This window comes from Toxorhynchites rutilus, chromosome 2 (assembly GCF_029784135.1).
Source record: "Toxorhynchites rutilus septentrionalis strain SRP chromosome 2, ASM2978413v1, whole genome shotgun sequence".
NCBI lineage: Eukaryota > Metazoa > Arthropoda > Insecta > Diptera > Culicidae > Toxorhynchites > Toxorhynchites rutilus.
In genome coordinates, this window is record NC_073745.1 from 115,705,563 (window position 1) to 115,725,048 (window position 19,486).

The window sequence follows — 19,486 nt, forward strand, 5'->3', positions numbered from 1 at the left end:
TGAAATTGGCCAATTTTCACGATGTGCTCAATTTTCGATAACCCAATATGTTCTCGAAAGACGTAATCCTACGTCAAAAGAAGAAGAACGAAGGGGGATATTTGCCTTGAGCATAAATATTGGATCTCGCTGACGCAAACTTTTAGTATCGTTTTAGATGCGAAGCAATGAATATTGCTTGTTCTTCCTTGTTTTGCGTTACTCGAAGACGTTACATGTCTTCGGTTCAGGTTACTCGCTGATATCCCTGGCATTGTATTCATTACATCAAACTGACGCCATTCCATCAATTTTCTGGACTACACAATTGTGTGGGGAATCATCAAACTAGGCTATCATCGGCTCAAAATTTGATTATTAAGGAGCAATTGGTGCTACAAATAATTGAACATATTTTAGAACTACAGTGAACTGTACCTAAGCCATATATGCCATCAAAGAGGATATATTTTGCAATAATATAATAATAGCAATATATTCTAAAGGGTGTGGCACATCAAATTGCATCACGGAATCCGCATTGCCTGGTAATGGACGACGAAACCTACGTCAAAGCGAACTTTCGTCAGCTGCCGGGCCTGTTGTTCTTCTCCACAGAGGACAAATTCAGCGTTCCGGAGGAGATTCGCAAGCAGAAACAATCCAAGTTTGCCAAAAAGTACATGGTGTGGCAAGCGATCTGCTCTTGCGGAAAGCGGAGCGCCCCCTTCGTGATGACCGGCACGGTAAACGGGCAGGTTTACCTTAAGGAGTGCCTACAGAAGCGCTTACTACCAGTATTGAAGCAGCACGAGGGCCCGACCATCTTCTGGCCGGATCTCGCTTCGTGCCACTATTCAAAGGACGTGTTGGAGTGGTACGAAGCCAACGGGGTCACCTTCGTGCCAAAGGAAATGAACCCGCCCAACGCGCCGGAGCTTCGCCCAATAGAGAAATATTGGGCGATTATGAAGCAGGCCCTCCGGAAGAACCCAAAAGTTGTCAAATCCGAGGCGGACTTCAAGAGAAAATGGATTTCTGTTCAAAAAAACTACAACCTGACGCTGTACAGAACCTTATGGACGGGGTAAAGAGGAAGGTGCGAGCATATGGGCTTAGGCTCAAAGTATGAATAAACAGAAAATGCCAAAAGTTGTTTAATAGTTTTTATTTTACTGTCTAAAATTTTCAAAAGGATCGGTCTACTGGGCGAATTTCTACAGCGATTTTTCCGTGATGCAATTTGATGTGACACACCCTTTATGGTGGTTTGAGGGCTGAAGTCAGTGGAAGTTATTTTAAAACAATATCTAAATTTTGAGCTTTGATGTCTTCATTTTTCATTTCTTTGCAATGTCAACTTTTCCGTCTCCATTGAAATATTGTATGCTTACCTTGATAATTGTATTCCATTTCAGTGTGATTTGATGACACAAAAGTTTTGACTTTTAAAAACAAGTTTAAATCCGTTTGAAAGGGCCTGGCTGGGTAACGAAGTTTAAAGTGCCCCCAAACCAAATTACCCGCTCTATGGAAAATATTGTATAAATTTTTACAATATAATAATATATTGTATAAATTGTATAAATAAATAAAATATTGTATAAATTGTATTACCAAATAAGAAATTTTGACTATTTTTTGAACCTCTGTGATGTTTGATGGATCTATGGTAAAAAATGTACTTTTCAATTTTCTGCACGTCATTCTCGATAAAAAATATTAAAAGTGCGGGCTAATATGATGTATCGAGAAATATCATAAAAAAAAATCATCAAAAATTGGAGTATTTAAAAAAAACATTTGAAAATTTTGTTTTGGGGATTTAGAAATTCAGTACTGTTCTAATTTGTATTCAAATGTATTTCTACGCTGTCTCTAGATATGGGTGTTTTTTTTTCAGAATTTTAACAGTATTGCGCGATACAAAAAATATATATTTATAAACTTTTGATTTTTTTAGAATTTTGAGATTTAGTACTGGTTTTGTTTCTATTCAAATATGTTTGTATGTGTTTTTTATATATTTATGATTTTTGATGGCACAAATGATCCCAGTGGAACTTTTGCTTTCGCAAGGTAAGTATTATTTGTGTCATTTTTATTAGTAGTACTCAGTTGGGATTTGTATGCCGAATAACACACCTTGAATGTATCCTGGAATGGCAAGCTCTAGAATACGCGTGACCACAGTGCAAATCGGAGGAAATTTCTTTGACGAAAAATCCCCCGGCAAGAACGGAAATCGAACCCGAACCCCCCGCATGATAATGTGGGACGCTAACCACTCGGCCAAGGGAGCACCATAATCCCTATACGGTTCTCTATTGGGCAATAGTGAAAAAGGTATTTTTCCTTTTTTTCACGCCATATTCAATAGGCTTGGAAATGAAAATTTGAGAGAATACTCAAAGTGCACCATAGTAAGCGGTGTACCGCGACAAATTATAAGAAATATTTATACAAAATAAAAATTTTCAAATGAAGGCTTTTTTTTGATTTTTTTTTTATTTTTAGATCCCCTGAAACATAATGTTAATTTAAATTTACCTTTTATTGATGTGTGATTTTTTTCAGAATTTTAGAGAGTTGTGCGGTACATTTTTGGGTAACTTGAAATTTTGGAATCATTAAATTATGTTTTGAGACACACATGTGTTCGTACATGCTTTTTTTATATTTATGATTTTGTTTCCATAATGTATCGAAGATTGAACGTACTATTTTTTCCTAACCGTTTGTATTTTCATTTGTATGAAATCGATTATTATTAAAATTGTGGAATTAAATTTATAAGTCTAAACATATCAACATTTCATCTATTTATAGAATTATTCAATTTCGTATTAAAAAATCGAAATGCCAAAACAAATTTGAATGTTCGAAGGTATCATAGCAAGATGCACTATGAGTATTTTTACCATATTATATTTTCCAAGCTATTGAGAATGTCGTAAAAAAAGAGAAAAAAACTACGCTTTTAGCCATAGCTCTTATAGTGAACCATACACTCTGTCCAACTTCTATAAGACCACCCTGATTCTATTTCGTTGGAACACAAACAGTTAGAATTTCAACAAGATACATTCATACATTGTTGAGTGCTAAGAGTAAAGTATATTTAACGTCAATTCCGTTCAAAAAAGTTGTTTGTTTTTTTATTGTGCTTAAATATGATAATTTCAGCTGTCCAGTTTCTATAAGACCACTTCAAAATTCATAAGTATTATTAATGAAAAATTCAAAGCGATCGGCTGATTTACAGGCCAATAATTGGCAACTTAGCCATTTCGGCTAATAACCTGGAAAATTCATGTTGGTGTACTATTTCCCAAATTCTGCTGAACGGATTTCTCGATATTTTTCCATTTTTCGAAATGGCAACCGTGAACTCTTCAATCGTGGTGTACCGCTTTCCTTCAGTGTAGATTCTGCGTACAAGGATCCCCTAAGATTTTCAACAGGATTCAAGTCTGGAGAGCGAGCCAGTCAGTCCAAAAAATGAAGTCTTTGGTCCCTAATCCATTTCTTAGTTTCCTTGCTGGTATGAATAGTTGCATTATTTTGCTTGAATGTCACGATATCCACGCAAAAACGGTAGGAGAGATGATTTCAGAACATGTATGTAGTCCTTGAATGATGTGAAAGCTTTCTTGGGCTTTCCGGTTACACAGAATCCCACCCAAACCATGCACAAGCCTCCACCAAAATTCCTGGTTGAAAAATACTGTTCCCCCTTCGGTAAATCACGCCAGTAACCGTTGAACCCATCAGAACCATCCAAATTGAGCTTTTTTTCATCACTGAAGATAACCTAGCGAAGTTAAAAGTAAAAAAAAAAGAGCAACTTTTCGTTATGGTATATAGCAAAATGTATTCTTTTGAAATCATCCTTTGTCATGACATACCATGTCCCATTGTTGATTCATGTGAGCTTTGGCAAAACTCAGACGTCTTCTGATATGAGATGTTGTAAGATTAGGAGCTTTAACGTTTTTAGCCCTCTTTATGTAAGGACTTTTTACCAAAATTTGTCGAATTGTCTCCCACGAAACATTTAAATTGAAATATTTCTTTATTTGCATAAGAGCGATTTTGAAGTATTCGAAGCTGTTCTAATTATTTCCCGCTTATCCCGGTCACAGAGCTTCGATTTACGTGGAGCTTTCTTCTTTTTGTCGTATCCTTGAGGATTCGTCAAATAATTGAGAACGACTTGATAGGATCGTCCAAACCGACGAGCAATTTCTCTAATTCCAACATTTTCTTGGTGAAATGCATCGATTTGTCCTTTTTCGCTATCCGTGGGCACTTTTCCTTTCGGCATTTTCTAGATTTATTCATCAAACTAACCAAAAACAGCGGAAAACGTAACTGGTTTTATAGAAACATGACACTTGAAATACGCAAAAACATTTGTTTACGCTCAACGCTTGCACACACATATATGAAAATCATGCAGTGTATGATAGTTACCAATACAAATACACTAGAATACAAATTGAAGCGTTGTTTGTTTACAATGACACAAAGCAGCAAGATCACCCTGGTCTTATAGAAGTTGGACAGAGTATGTTGGGATTTTGAAAAATTATCTAATTTTGAATTTGCAACAATACTTTCCATAGCGCTCGTGATAAGGTTTGGAGATCTTTTTACGACTACACTTATACAATACAATAATAGATATTAGGAAAATGAAAAAAATATATGAAAATTACAAAAAAAATTGAAATAAAACAAAAATATTAAAAAAATTATTAAATATTTTCGTACCGCTCAGTTGTCGAAATATTCTGAAAAAAGACCCCCAATATCAAAGAACACACATAAAAAATAAACATATATATATTTAAATATAAATTTGACCTGTAATCAGAATAACAAAAAATCGAAATTTTGAAATTCATTTTTTTTGTACCGCGCAACACTGTTAATTTTTTTTATAAAGTTGCACATATCTGGAATAGGCGTAGAAACACATTTAAATACGAATTAGATTAGTACAGAATCTCTCAATCCACCAAAATTGTTTTTCAATATTTCATGATTTTTTTAGTACTTCCATTTTTGATTATTTTTTCCCAAAAATATATTTTTTATTAAGGCACATGTGGCGTTAGCCTGACGGGGCCGGGAGTCCAATATTTTGACAATTTTTGTCTTACAACTATGTTAGTAATATGTAACCGATTACTCGCGGTTGGCTCGAGGTTAGTATTACAAGTGTTCTCATAATTGGTATGTTGCAGTCTTCGATGATCTGTACGTGTGACCGACACGGGATACTTCCTATTGGGATGCAGCTGACCATTAATCAGCAACGCCCCCTAGTCTGTACCACATATCTAGCGTGGTGCGTCTTTCTCGACTCGAGGAATCCAGGATAGAATGGTCACTAGCCGGTGCAATCATCAGCTCGTGTAGAGTTGTCATTAGCGGTACAACCTTTGGCTCTTGTTGAATGATCAGTGGACTGCACAACCTTCGGCCCGTGCATCTGTAAAGAGTGTGTGTATGTATTGCCGCGACTAAGTAAAAGTTTATCGATCGGATAGGAGGGATATGAAACGGGGACACAACGAAAGAAACATCATTAAACGTTGACATCGGCGTTTCTGAGGAACAGGTATAGATGAAGCAGAAGATCAGGATCCCGGCTACCTAAGATATCCCGGACGGGGATATCCGATTGTCTGCCTTTTGCTCTCAGTGCTCTAGAGAGCTGAGAGCGAGCAGCATGGAACCGGATACACGACCAGACAACATGTTCGATGTCGTGGTAGCCATCGCCACAATCACAAAGATTGTTTGCTGCGAGCCCAATGCGATAGAGATGCGCGTTTAAGTTGTAGTGATTGGACATAAGCCGAGATATCACGCGAATGAAATCACGACCTACATTCAATCCCTTGAACCATGTACTCGTCGAGACCTTATGGATAATCGTGTGTAACCAACGACCGAACTCATCTTCACTCCACATGCGCTGCCAACTAACGAGTGTGTCCTGACGAGGAATGTGAAAAAATTCATTATAGGCAATTTGCCTTTCAAAAAGTGTGCCTTCTGAAGCACCCACCTTAGCTAGCGAGTCCGCTTTCTCATTCCCCGGAATCGAGCAATGAGAGGGAACCCATGCTAAGGTAATTTTGAATAATTTTTCGACCAAAACACTCAATAGATGTCTTATTCTTGTTAGGAAATAAGATGAGCGTTTATCAACTTTCATTGAGCGGATTGCCTCTATTGAGCTGAGACTGTCTGAAAAAATAAAATAATGGTCGATGGGCAGTGTTTCAATGATCCCTAGAGCATAGTATATCGCACCCATTTCTGCGACATACACGGAACAAGGATCTTTGAGTTTGAAAGAGGCACTGGAATTTTCATTGAAGATGCCGAAGCCAGTGGACCCGTTTATGTATGAACCGTCAGTAAAGAACATTTTATCAGATCCAACATTCCCATATTTTTCCGAAAATATCGACGGAATAACATTGGAGCGTAGGTGATCTGGTATTCCATGGATTTTTTGTCGCATGGACAGATAAAAAATGACAGAGGAATTGCAAAAGTATGGGAAGCAAACTTGGTTGGAGATGCCTGGTGAAGGGTGCACGTCGTGGGTAAGGTACTCATGGTATAAAGACATAAAACTTAACTGAGGAGTCAGTTGCAGTAGATTTTCGAAGTTATCAATCACCAATGGATTCATGATCTTGCAACGGATGAGAAATCTGTAGGATAATTCTGTGAACCGAAGAGTAAGCGGGGGTACTCCTGCCAAAACTTCGAGACTCATCGTATGTGTCGAATGCAAACACCCCATGGCTATACGCAAGCAACGATATTGTATCCTCTCCAGCTTGAGAATATGAATCCTGGCAGCTGATCGGAAGCAAAAACTGCCATATTCTAATACTGACAATATCGTTGTTTTGTACAACTGAATGAGGTCTCCTGGATGGGCACCCCACCATGTTCCGGTTATTGTTTGGAGAAAATTGATTCTTTGCTGGCATTTCTGTTTCAAATACGCAATGTGTCTCCCCCAGGTACATTTAGAATCAAAATATACACCCAGGTATTTGAAAAACATAGAGTGTTGGATCGTTTTGCCGGATAGGTAAAGCTGGAATTGGGCGGGTTCGTGCTTCCTAGAAAAAACGACCATTTCAGTTTTCTCCGTAGAGAATTCGATACCCAGCTTGAGGGCCCACGTGAACAGATTGTTCATGGTATCTTGCAACGACTTTTGCAGAGCGACGGGATTAGTACCCGTGATGGAAATAACTCCATCGTCTGCAAGTTGTCTCAGCGTGCAGTCTCTAGTTAGACAATCATCCATATTATTGACGTAAAAACTGTACAAGAGGGGGCTAAGGCAGGAGCCTTGCGGTAGGCCCATAAAACTGTAACGAGAAGATTTTGAGTTGCCATGAGAGAAATTCATGTGCTTTTCTGACAGTAAATTGTACAGGAAATTATTCAGAATTGGTGAAAGTCCACGATTATGAAGCTTCTCTGAGAGAATTTCCATGGAAACTGAATCAAATGCCCCTTTGATATCGAGAAAAACGGAAGCCATTTGTTCTTTGCGAGCAAATGCGATTTGGATTTCAGAAGATAGCAGCGCGAGACAATCATTTGTCCCTCTACCTCGGCGGAAGCCAAACTGCGTATTTGACAGCAAATTGTTCGTTTCGACCCACTTGTCTAAACGAAGTAGAATCATTTTCTCTAACAATTTGCGAATACAGGATAACATTGCAATCGGCCTATACGAGTTGTGATCGCAAGCCGGCTTGTTGGGTTTTCGTATGGCTATCACTCTCACTTGTCTCCAGTCATGCGGGACAATATTCAGCTCCAGAAACTTGTTGAACAAGTTCAGCAAACGCTGTTTTGCCAAGTCGGGAAGATTCTTCAACAAGTTGAATTTAATCTTGTCCGACCCCGGAGCTGAATTGTTACATGAGAGGAGGGCAATTGAGAATTCTACCATCGAAAAATTCTCATAATCGCATTGGAGCGGAATATCGCGTACGACGCTTTGTGCAGGAACAGAATCGGGACAAACCTTCCTTGCAAATTTGAAAATCCAACGGTCAGAGTATTCCTCACTTTCATTGGTATGGTTCCAGCCACGCATTCTCCTAGCCGTATTCCAAAGAGTGCTCATAACGGTCTCCCTTGACAAACCATTGACGAACTTTCGCCAATATCCACGCTTTTTTGCTTTAATCAGACCTTTTAGTTTGGCTTCTAGAGCTTGGTACATTCGAAACCATTCCACTGATCCAGTTTTCCGGAATTTTTTGAAAGCGGATGATTTTTCAAGGTAGACCTTTGAACACTCCTTGTCCCACCAAAGTGATGGAGGACGACGTCGGAAAGTGGTAGCAGGAACACGTTTGTTTTGAGCTTGAAGTGCGCTATCGTAAATCAAACTTGATATAAAATTATACTCTTCAAGGGAAGGAAGTTCATGCATCAAAATGATTGCTTCAGATATTAATTCTGCAAATTTTCTCCAGTCAATATTCTTCGTGAGGTCATACGTAATATCGACTGACTCACTAGATTTTGATTCATTGGCGATCGATAAAATGATTGGTAGGTGATCACTACCGTGGGGATCTTGGATTACCTTCCATGTGCAATCCAGGGATAATGAAGAAGAGCAGAGAGATATGTCTAGCATGCTTGCCCGTGCAGGAGGGTTGGCTATCCTAGTTGCTCCCCCAGTATTTAAAACTGTCATGTTGAAGTTGTCGCACAGATCATAAATCAACGTGGCACGGTTGTCATCGTAGAGTGACCCCCATGCTGTTCCATGGGAGTTGAAGTCACCTAAGATTAACCGCGGCTCCGGCAATGCCTCGATAATATCAAAGAACTGATGGCGGCCTACCGTAGTCCTGGGAGGAATATATATCGAAGCAATGCAGAGTTCTTTGCCATTGATTTGTATCTGGCAAGCGACAACTTCAATGCCTGTAATCGATGGGATAGTGACTCTATAGAGGGAGTGACGTTTTTTGATCCCCAATAGTACGCCACTAAACGAGTCGTTACGATCTAGGCGAATAATGTTGAAATCGTGAAAATTCAGCTCGTCGGCTGAACAAAGCCATGTTTCACAGAGAGAAAATACATCACAGTTAGAACTGTGAACTAAAAATTTATATTGGTTTTGTTTAGGGATGATGCTTCTGCAATTCCACTGTCATACAGTGGAATTGCAGAAGCATCATCCCTAAACTAAACCAAATCCTTAAACTAATGGTCAAATCCTTGACCTCTTGCGCTGAATTAGGCATCGAGGGAAATGAACGCTGCTAAAAAGCCACATTTTTCTTTCAAAAATGTTCTCACAACCGGAAGCAAACATAATACTATGCTTTTGAGAGGATCATTTATATTTAAAGCATTTAAAATGTTATCCACAAGGTCTGAAAGCGCAAGCAGGCCAGGTAGTGGCTGTTGCTTCGACCGCGAAAATGGAACAGACGTGTTCGTTGTTGTTCCGGGAAGTGCTGAGGACCCCTGGTTGGTAGCATGACCACGTAAACCGGGAGGTACTTGCTTCGGCCTATTCTCAGCACGTTCAGTTCGAGGCTTTATTCCAACTTGGGAAGTTTCGGTATTCTTTCTGGGGAGTGATGGAAAAGAAGTAATTTTTCTTTTCCTGATGGCACCCTGCGATGTACCGGAACATCCGGCATTGGGAGCGTCAGCAACAGGCTCGTCGTTCTGCAGAATGGAGTAGGGATTGTCCTGTGTCGTTGGCACGGAACTCTTAAGCATTTCTGCAAAAGTCCGCTTGGAACGTTCCTTTAAATAACGCTTGAGTTTTTCCCCTCGTTGTTTGTACACCGGGCATTGAATAAGATCATGAGGAGTCCCGCCGCAATGAAGACACTTGTGCTCTTTCGCGCAAGGATTCTCATCATGGCTCTCTCCACAATCTGCGCAACGTTTTTTATTGCAACAATAGGCGGCCGTGTGACCGAGTTGCATACATTTGTTGCATTTCATTACCCGGGGTACAAACAATCGAACAGGTAAACGAAGTGCCCCTATTGCAACGTAATTTGGAAGGGCGGAACCCTCAAAAGTCACACGAAAAGAGTTTGTCCGATTGAGAATTCTTTTGTCATTTTTATGTGACACAGATTTCAGTCGATCGCATGCAAGAATCTTCACAGTTTTTAGTGAAGAGTTCTTGAAGCGACCGACACCATCGATTATCTCTTTTCGTGTCAAACCTTTTTCGGTTATTACGCCGTCTATTTCGACGTTGCAACAGGGTACGTATACACGATACTCAATCGCAAAGAGGTCGCAGCGCGTTATTTTGTTCGCTTGGGTCCTGCTTGAGACGACAACTCGTAGTTTGTCTGGCCCCATCCGTGTAATTTCGGTAACGTCAGAAAAATGTTGAGTTAGTTCCTTCGAGATACGAATGACATTGAGAGGTTTGGATTTTCGTCTAAAGTACACAATGCATGGGCCTTTGGAGCCTTCAGGGTATTCTTTAGGACGAAAATCCTGTTTCTCGTCGATTTCCTCATCTTCGGAACTATCAACTTCGTAAACAGAATTTTCTACCTCAATTTCTGCTTCATCCTCCTGCTCTTCAGGAGGAGGTTCGGTATCAGAAATATTCAATTGCGTCAACGGGGGGTCCTTTCCGCCCTCAGCTATATTAGAAAAATCGGCCAACTGTTCGATATGAACAGAATATAATAATTATCAAAATGAATAAGTAAAAAAAAATATTATAAGGTTATGCTGCGGATAATATTTATATTAATTTATTTTATTTATATAAAATTCTAAAATGAAAAAAAGTTCCAATAAAATTTCAACGGTAATGTAACCAAGAAAAAATAGACACCCCTAATGCCAACGTTTGCCGATTTGGTAAACACACAGATGAACAATGGTGTAAATCGAGCACAGATGGTAGAAGGAATGATAGGAGGACAAAAGAAAAATAAACTTATACTTGCCGCTGCTGTGTGGCGTGTGTGATAAATCTGTCTGAATTGTATCCTCTGCGTCTCGGTCGCGCACCACTTTGAGCTTCGCTCTACTCGCAAGCGCAACCGATGAAAAAAAAACACAGTCTGATTCGATGTGGAAAAAACACCTTTGTTGGATCGTTTCGAAAACCTATCCGATCTACTTGCGAGTTATCGAACGAATCAATTTGATGATGTTTTTTTTGATAATATTTTATATGATGCACTAAGACCAAGGGATTGCTAAGATGGCCGCCTTTCAGTAGCCAGCATAGAAAATCATGAGCATAGAAATCATAACCTAAAATTCAAAATGAAGTGCTCCGCGCGATTCTTCGGCTGTGATTTGAATTGCAAATCGTCAAGAAAGCTTCCGGATGGGTATCCAAACATCGCTTGCCAAAAAAAAACTATCCAACGTAATCAAATATTAACATATATGACTCCAAACATTAAACAATACGTGAGCCCCCTAAGCGCGAGCCCTGTTTTATGCTGCCTACGCTCAATTTGCATTGGATGGGATAGGGTTGCCAGAGCCCCGACTAAGACGCACTTTCAGTTTTTTTTCAGATTTTCTATCTCGAAGCTATCGTGAATGGCGTGCAAAAAATTGAAAAGTACGTTTTAACATGGATCCTATGGTAAACCATATAGGGGTTCAAAAATTTTTTTCATTCGGTGCCCTATAGAATACATTCCACATTGCGGGTGATTTGGGTTTTGGGCACTTCTTACTTTCTTACCTAGCCAGGCCTTCTCACAAGAAACCTTCGCTGCTTTTATTAGTAGTTGTGATGCTATATTTAGCTCAGTAATACTTGTTTACAAAGTTTTAGGCATACGTAAACAAGTATGAGTGCATTGGACACGCGAAAAGAAAATAGAAATTAATTTTTGTCTATGGCTCAACGCACTGTACGACGTCTCCAATTGAGGGGTTGGGGTTCCGATTTTAAGGGCTGTTCACTTTTTGCTAGAACTTCCGTCTTTCGACTTCCCCCCGATCCAGACTTCTTGGCAGTCACATTCAACAATTTAGCTAGCTTCGTGTGTGAGAAGACTGTAATTTTACATTGCGCGAGCAAAATATTCAAACGTTACAAACATACAAAACAAATACCTAAAATTTAAGAATGGCCGGATTTATAACGTTCCACCCTTTAGCTTGGTCAAAAAAACTTATAGATTGCTTAATCTGATTGATTACTAAGGATGGCCTATGAGTTGTATTTTTGTTGTAATTCATGCGAAATTGGTATTAGTTTTGTAAAGTAATGATAGTCTCTCTTCTTATTCTGTTGTTATGCTAAATCGACATTTTCCGGTTTTTGAAATGTTCCGGGCCTGAACTAAACAATAAAATTGATAAAGCTAGGCTAATAAACGAAGATATCACACTCAAGAAATTGATTTTGGTTGAAATTGGTTCTAATGTCATGTAATAAATACAATTTTATACGACTATTGATTGAGCGGACAGACACTTCCAAAACATATCAAATTATTTCATGAGGTCAATAGAGGAGACATTCTATCAATTCATACTTGTTCAGGTCATACGATTTGAGATATAATATTTGGCAATATCCAAACATGGTTTGCACGATTCGTTTCCTTCGAAAAACAACCACCCTCACCCCAATCCCACCAACCCCGTGAGAAAAAAGCACACGTGCCCATTATGTAAAGCACATCCAATCATTTGTCAACTCGTCAGTGGCAGGGCAGGGCAGGGAGGTTAGTTGCGCTCATGTGATAGATTGGCGTCTTGTAAGTGGAACCCCTGGAGGACTCCACATTCTGCACGGTTTCGTCATCATCATCATTTACGCTCTCACGCGAAAGTACTGCTGCTTCCTTCTTCGCCTCCGAGTTTTCCCCACGATCAAAGCTCATGCTCTTGACGCCGGGGCCGGCAAGAAGTGATGGGTCCACCCTCGTTTTTCGTTATTAGGTACTAACTTTTGCATCTTGCTCTGCGACGGATGGACGCTGTTGGGGAAAACTTTATGGGCTGTGTTAATTACTTACTATGTATTCTGCCTCACCACCTAAGCGCGGTGAGCCGTTTATGGTTTCACACAGCCATTAGCGTTATTTGAGGAAGAAAATTGGCTTACAGCAAAAGGAAGGACTGGATATCAATTTGGCGCAGCCTGCGAGACAGGCTGGAGTCTGGGAGCTATTACAAATAATAGTTCATAGTTGTTGTTGTTTTTTGCTCCTAATAAATTAGTGAAATATGGTGTGGATTTCAAAATGTATCATCGTGTTTAATTGCAATTACACCTCACCTGGTGTTTCAACAGCGCTTTCCACTATCCCGTTGTCTTGAATGCGTCAACGACACGAATTTCATTTCAAATTCCGGGAAAGCACGCTCGTATTTTCTCCGATGATTTACCAGTAAACAAGCAAATCCATCCAATCTCGCTAGTGAACACGTATCCAAAGCTTTTCCGTGCTGTAGCCATTTTGTTGCTTCCCTCCGATTTGTTTTGGGTTCAAGGGTTGTCTTTTCCCCGGCCGTAACCGTTAGTCGCGCTCGGGAGTTTTCCATGTTTCCCTAGTCATGGTGGTGAATCCTCGACTAATTAAAGGTTCTCCAGCCCTCTAATGGGATTCCCACCGGGTATGACATGTGTGATTTGAACTTTGACTCGGTGGAGCCACGCTTGCCTCTGCTCTGGGTATTCTCCACCGATTTATCACGGGCGAAGTGGCACAAAACTTAAGCGTGAGTCATTATGGTTGCTTCGCACGGAATTGGCGTCCCAATTCCCAGAAGCGTCCGGCGAAACTGAAAGACTACTTTCCAAACGTTAGGCGCTTCCTCGTTTGGATATTTTTTTTCCGGGAAACACGTTTGAGATATTTGTACAACATGAGTTTAGCTGACGTGATTTTTTAACCTGCTCATTTGATGTTTTCTTCCTCTCTTCCCTATTTTCAGATTGTCATGCAAGCATCGTCTCGAAAGGTGAGTGTGTGTTTACTGAAAAAAAAAAATTATAGGAGGTTGTGTCCAGGATACGACCGCATTGTTGACGTAGAACTACGCTGTTATTCTATATAAGTCGCTTATTCATACCTTCGGATATTATTCTATAATGCTGTGAAATTTTAGAAACAACTGCTTAGTAGTATAATCTCTGAAATGGTTTTTTCATTGTAGAATTTGTTGACGATAATTGATTGATGATTCATTCTTGCCCTCGCAAAACAATACACTAGCTGATCGTAAGTCGTAATTTATTTCATGTCAATGCAATGAAAATTTACCTCGAATGCTTTTCTTTTTTTTTTGCCTTTTTCGCAATTGACATAGACTCGGCTAGACTCGATTATATACATGTTGCACCAGCACCATTTTTCCACATCTCATAACTACATCAATATATCTTTGGCACCGCATGGGAACAACAACAATGACAACACTTGCAAGTCTCAAATATCATGCTACATGTTATTTAGTATTGCCTTAAAGGAATCGCACCTATAGGCATCGTTCGTACAACGTAAACCAAGCGCCAAACAAGCGTTCGCCATAGCATGCATACAGAGCCATACATTGGTGGCTTGAAACTACTAGGAATATAAAACACTTCATTTTGCGCTATTCTCAAAAGAAACGCTTCTGTTAATATTACTGGCCTCGAAAAAAGTTGTATTTCTTTCTCATGCTCGAGAGAAGCGCAGCTATCACCCTTAGTGGAGGAAGTTTTGCTACTGGCAAGCGAAACCAGATACAAAATTCCAGAACGACATTTACTTTCTCGGTGACTAAACAAGCGAAATAAACTCTTTTTGTTAATAACAACCTCGAAAACAGTAGCAATGCTTCATAGCGCTAATGCCATCCTAGCTGAAGGCACTTTTGCAACTGGCACGTGAACCCAAATAACTTATAACATTCCAGTAAGACATTCAAGATGCTTGGTATTACCCAAATATTTGTTTGACGCACAACCTTAACGCCTGCTTCGCCATAACGTCAGTTTAATGCATTGATGCATTCTCAAAGGCACCAACGAAGCCCTTATGATGATGGGAAACAAACAATGTTAACTGCTTGGAAAAAGACTGAATTAAGCCACACAGCTTGTACTCTGCTGTAACACCCATCGATGCGAATTCGCTGATGAGTTTGTCAAGAGCGACCGCCTTCACCACCAACGGGGGGAGCTTGATTTTGGTTGCTGCCTGGGTAACGGCGATTACATTTTCGACCGACGCGCCGAAATCGCCTACTTCGCTGTTGTGCGATGCGGTGTCACACTTGCGAAGGCTCGGTTCAGTGCGAGCGCTTTTCACTGCACCAACAACGCATCATTAGATGACGCTTGCCTCAAAATATTCTTGCCCCTGGCAATGCGTTCGTTTTTTGCAATTCTCGAGCCTGCCTTCCTCTTCTTCTTGCTCATCATACACTACGCGAAGCGTTCAATTTATGACGCGGAAAGAAAAACACACGATAAGAATAACGCGAAAAACGAACAGAAAAACCAAACGACGATATCCAAGTTGGATTACCACTGGTGGGGTCCAATCTTAGATCGAAGCGTAGCCGATTCGATTCGTTTAGTATGTGAATCGCCAAAATCCGTTCGCGGCAAAAATAGTTATTAACGTTAACTTTATTTCATAAAAACGTGACCTATTTTCTGATTTGGCACCCTTAATGAAAGACGTAGTTCTACGTCAAAACTAGGTACATGCCAGTGAAGTTTACTCCGGTCAAAAACACCGCTCGCGCTCTGCAGTAGTCCTATGGCATCGCACGGTCGAAAAAAGATTTATGGTGTGTCGTACAGAGAAAAAAAAACATTGTTCGTGACTGCCTGGTCCACAGTGAGGAGGATACGGACTAACCGAAAAGTTTAATCCACGTTTTTGGGTGAGTTCGACATGAACGGTCATATTTTCGCACGGAAGAAGAAAAAAAGCACAAAGTTTAAACAGGAACAGCCGTGGCAGACACGAAGTAATCGGGACTAAACCACAGCTGGAAATGGATTACACGGACCGAACATCGCTACATCCATTTGGCGTGTGTGAATTTTGTATATGAACAAACATTTGTAGCGATATTGATGGGATTATCCATGTGTGTATGAAAGAGTGAGATTCCCTATAAATGCTTTTTATTTTATTAAAAAATGGTTTCCAGGGACAGGCGAAGCTTTTACATAATTAAATCAATCTTGAAATCTGGTTCTCATGTTTTGGAATGCATGCGAAGTGTTTCTCGAGAAATCTCATTTTCTGGTTCAGTGATAAAGAAGCTTTTAGTTCATTACACAGCAGTTATAGTACTGAAACAACGACAACTATATTGATGAATCAATGTAAATTCTTTGTAATGAAGTTCGAGACCATCCCATTATTTCAAAACATTTGTTTCTACTAGAGGTTTTATCTTGACTGGGACTGAACCTGACAAATGGCTTCTTACTCTTTTTTTTTTGCTTTTTCTTCGACGAATTGTGAACAAGAGGAATGTTGAACCAAACAGGATGTCATGGTCCCAAATGGTATACGATATCTCAAGATCAATATCTGATATTTTTTCTGTTATTATTTTTCATCAAACCTAGTTCGTAGAAGTGGTTGGAAAAGCATGTTTTTGACTTAAAATTATTTATCAGCATGTAAAAATGAATTGTATAAAGCGTTACATAGCCGCTTTTTGATATCTCGTTTTGTCGATTTTTTACTACTTCCAAACAGCGATTTTTCATGAACAATAACCCAATTCATCATTTTTCGGCCTCCCAAACAGGGGTTCCCCCCTTAATCGGAACTGGTACCTCTTGGCCTGAGAAATGCGTGAAATTGGTGCGAATGGAAATATGCACTGATATCATACCAATGTTACTGAAAGTTTTTGAAAGATGGTAAGCATGATCAGACTTATTCCAATTGTTTATCGTTGTTGCTTTTGGCACGAAGCTCACGAATGAGTAACGCATTATTTTACTGTTTCGGCAGCAATTCTGCATTAATTCACCAAATATTGTTGTTACATGTTATAACAAAGTTGTTTAAAATAACTGGGGCTACAACATTGTTCAACTATGTTTATCTCTATCTATAAAGATATGAAAGTTAGATTTTTCATTTCTTCGACAATTTTGGTCACCCTATTTTTGATAACATAAATATGAGCGCTCTATCATATGTAACAACTTTGTCTAAGACAGTTTTTATCTAAACAATAAATATCTTCCACAAAGTTGTTTTTGGCGCCTTCTATCTGAGTTGCATTAGGGTAACTATAAAAAAACGGGTTTTTTGTACTCTAACTTTTATTTTTAAAATTCTACATCAAAATGGTCTTTGTACGACTTTTAGAGCTTGACAATACCAACATTTCAACAGAACATGTCAAAATCTTAATCCTGCTCAAAGTTATTGATGGGTTTTCATCCAAAAACTCATGATTTCAATTTTAATTTACTCAAACACAAAGATAACATAGTTTTGAAAATCACATATTTTATAGAGTGAAATCTGTTCTTTCAAATTCCGTCAACAAACATTTTTTATGTTTGTCCCAGAAAGAATAACTAAAAATGACATCGAAAATTTTGGTCACCCTATTTTTGACAACATAAAAACGAGCGCTCTATCATGAGTAACAACTTTGTCTACAACAGTTTTTGTCTAGAGAATAACTGTCGAGCTCTAAATGCTATTTTCCACTCAAATGCATCTCCTGGACCATTGTGCAGTGGTGGTCAGGTATAGACATGATGCAGGCAGCATTAGAATTTTCATTATAGCCGCGAGCCGCAATGATTTTTTCTCACTTCTTTTCATAATGAAATGTAAAATATACGTATTTAACACTAGAACTACCGACATTTGTTATAAACCTATTTCTACCGAACCGGCCATTTTGACCGGTGTGATGTTTAGCTGTCAAAATATAAACAATCGAAAAAAATCACAGGCAAAAATATATATTTCATTCTAATATTGCAAGTACATGATAAATACATCTATTTGCATAAAATATAGTATTTTAATTTGTATTTTTATTTAGACAAAAAAGTTAAAGAAATAGAGTGCAAAGTGCAAAGTGATTTTTGAAATGCTGTAACTTCTTGAAAAATCAACGTATGAAAATGGGATGCATATCATTTTGAAGCTCTTGTACTTTCTTGTTTTGGAATATGTTATGAACATATTTTTATCCGGGTGTATGTAGATGTAGTGGACAAAAATTTCAGAAAGTAATAAAAAATCGATTTCTCTCTGTGTTTTTTTCAAACTTTTTGTAGGCTAACAGAATTTTTTGCTAACCAACTCAATAACAAATCCAATCAATCTCATTAAACAGCTTTCATTCGATTCCTATAACATTTATGGAGGACTTTTACATGCAAAGATATTTTTGTTGGAATGAAAAGTTACCCCTTAATCTGTGATGATAAATAATTCAACAAATAATTATCGCATTACAAACGAAGAGGTGGTTTTGAAAACTTCAATAAATTCTGTATAAAGTTAATTTGTTGCTTTGACGAAAAAAATAATTTGAATTTTTTGCATTAATTTTAAAAAAGCGCCAAGATTACGTTTTTTTTTTCACGTTTTACTACCCCTCCAATTATTGCTTTGAAAATGCTGTTTATTTATATCCTTCCTGGTGTACATTCAGCTTTTTGTGCAGGTGGTTCCATCAAGAGAAATTATAGCTATGTTGACGGTCATTCTCATTCAAAGATGACGACAGTAGCAACATTCTTCTTAGTCTACGTAAATTGATTCTTTTTACTATTGCTCTCTGAGGAAACAAATTTTTTTCTTATGATTTGATCATTCATATTTCAGATACTGGTCAAAGGGCCTGGCCGGGTAAGGGAGTAAAAAGTGCCCCCAAACCAAATCACTAGCTGTATGGCAAATATTGTAAAGGATATTAAATAAGAAATTTTGGTGGTTTATTTGAACCCCTATGTGGTTTGACGTAGGATCTATAGCGAAAAACGTACTTTTTCGATTATTTCACGCCATCCTCAAAAGATCCGAGATAAAAATTTGAAAAAAATACTGAATGTGCATCTTACTACGGTGTATCAACAAAAAATATCAAAAAAAATTTTATCAACAATTTTAGTACTAAAAAAAATATTGAAATTTTGGAAAAAAGTTTTTTTTGGGATTTAGAGATTCAGTACTACTCTAATTAATATTTTAATGTGTTTCTATGGCCTTTCTAGATATGTGTGATTTATTTCAGATTTTTTTCAGTGTTGCGCGGTATCAAAAAATATTTTTTTTATATTTCCAAAGAGTGGTTAGGTAATGGAGTAAAAAGTGCCCCCAAACCAAATCACTAGCTGTATGGCAAATATTGTAAAGGATATTAAATAAGAAATTTTGGCGGTTTATTTGAACCCCTATGTGGTTTGACGTAGGATCTATAGTGAAAAACGTACTTTTTCGTTTATTTCACGCCATCC

At 38.6% G+C, this 19,486-nt stretch overlaps 1 protein-coding gene across 6 annotated transcripts in view; it reads left to right on the forward strand.

Moving 5' to 3' along the window:
* LOC129765356 (hemicentin-2-like) overlaps positions 1-19,486 on the forward strand; it is a 958,618-nt gene that overhangs the window by 265,153 nt on the left and 673,979 nt on the right. For 4 of the 6 annotated variants that reach the window (XM_055765589.1, XM_055765586.1, XM_055765585.1 and 1 more), the window contains exon 2: positions 13,969-13,995. The gene's annotated coding sequence lies outside the window, so the exon portion shown is untranslated. Of the gene's footprint in view, positions 1-13,968; positions 13,996-16,797; positions 16,913-19,486 lie in introns of all 6 variants that reach the window. The other 2 variants (XM_055765587.1, XM_055765588.1) reach the window with 1 other exon arrangement.